This window comes from Microchirus variegatus (assembly GCF_963457635.1).
Source record: "Microchirus variegatus genome assembly, chromosome: 19".
Classification (NCBI taxonomy): domain Eukaryota; kingdom Metazoa; phylum Chordata; class Actinopteri; order Pleuronectiformes; family Soleidae; genus Microchirus; species Microchirus variegatus.
The window spans coordinates 15,311,610-15,313,672 of NC_139820.1; positions in this window are offsets into that span (position 1 = coordinate 15,311,610).

Below are 2,063 nucleotides of genomic sequence, written 5' to 3' on the forward strand. Positions count from 1 at the left end.
GTACGGCGGAAAAAAATGATTGGATGACAGAATGGATGTGGGCCAGTATGGAGAATCCAGAGTGTAGAGAATGTGTGAGAGGGAGAATTCTTACCAGTCCCTGAGAAATGCTGTTGAGATTTGTCTGAATAGCTTTTAAGCTTGAGTACTGTGTATTCTTTTGCTTATGCAGTCACAGGTAGATTGACAAAGAACCAGAACCAGTGAATATGTGCCTTCCCTGGGCCATGGCTTCTAGCGCTGGTCTCTCTTTCAGATTGTACTGCGACATGTCTGAACATGAAAGTGCACTCAGCCGACTGAACGCAAGATGACCCATTTCCCCCGAGGCTCCAAATCACTACATCATGATCAGTCGCTTCTTGCAGTGGAAGAGATGAGAGTACACTTTCATCAAGCACTAAGGAGGAACCAAGGCTGCTTTACTACGTGGATTATGTACACTTCTAAATCTGTAATAACTGGGAGTCCAAAACAGAACCGTAAAAGAACAGTTTGGTTGGCGTAAACTGCTATATTATGTTACATTAAATGTGTCTGTACATATTCTCTGTAAATAGATTGTGATTGTATTGTATGCGCTACTGTGTTTATACGCAACTTATTTTTTCTCCATCTGAGAGACGGAGCGAAGGTTGTCAATAAAACACAGACCGACTGCAAACACCATTAATGCTTCGGCTTCACTCAGGCAATTTCCCGAGCAGAGCAAAACTGAAAAAACAAATTTAATTATTGTGCCAATTTTGTAACATTTAATTTTTTATTTTTTTAATCTAATTTTGTTGTTATGGCTGGGACTGTGTGTACTGACATCACTAAAGTCGAAGCATTGCAATTATAGTCTTTTTTCCCTGTGCATCACCCCTGCTGACTGTGCTGTTCTCTCTCCTGCATTGTGCACCGCTGTAAGCGGGCTCACCGTAGCCAATGCAGGTTTTATCGACGCAACCATATATGACACCTACATAATGATCTTTATGACGAGGATCGAGTACAGTCGCGATGAAATACAGGGGATCTGAGTAGATCTTAGTAAAACGTGTTGACAGATTCTCAAGAGCGCACTTTTCATTGTTTTCACTCCGTGGTCTCAATCTTTGTGAAGAAGACCTTTAGCGCTGTAATAAAGGGAATAACCGATGCATCAGATGAGCTGATCTCTTTAGTTAACTGCTCAAAGAGAGAGAGAAGAGAGTTCTGTCGCTGGGTCTGTTTGCAGCCAAGTTTTGCTTTTGCGCAGAGACTTTCCAGCATTTAATAGGTGCTGTTCCACAGTGTACTCGCGTCTTGTTGGAATCTTGTGGTGTTCCAAACTGATCTTGGACAGACTCTAAGCGGGTATAGACAGGCGCGTGCTGGCCATAGTTTTTGCGGCCAGCATGCGGCGGTCTATACCCGTGCGTCATCAAAACATCGTTTTGGCGGTTACCGGGGGAAAAATAGGGCATCTTGCCTAAAAGTAGGGTGTCTAATTTCTTTATTTTAGCGTTTGTTAGTAATAAATAAATTCACTGAAGTCATTTTAAAGTGCTCTTATCAATAACTGACGGCCTTACAGCAAGGGCAGTACATCGTGGCATGAGACAAGATATGGTCTTAGATTTTGGAGATTGTCATATGCTGATAAGGGCCACATATACAGTAGAGACAAACCATTCACTCTCACACTCACACCTATTTGGACTGTGGGAGGAAACCAGAGAACCTGGCAAAAACCCACGCACATCGGGAGAACATGCAAACTCCATGCAGAAAGGCCCTGGTTCCAACCGGGGCTCGAACCCAGGTCAAGGCAAGAGCGCTAACCACTGCATCAACCGTGTGGCCCCAGAGAAACAACCTGATTGATTTAATTTATAACGTCATATATTGACATTGAATAAAAAAAAAAAGTTTATCATGTTATTGTTATCTCCCAGTCCTACCTAACTGTCCACACACATCTTTTCATGAGACTGTACATTTGCAAGCATATAAAAACACACCTTGTTGTTTATTCCCTCATGTTGAACCACCTTTACTGAATGTGTGTATATATGACGTGAATCTGTGTTCTTTCA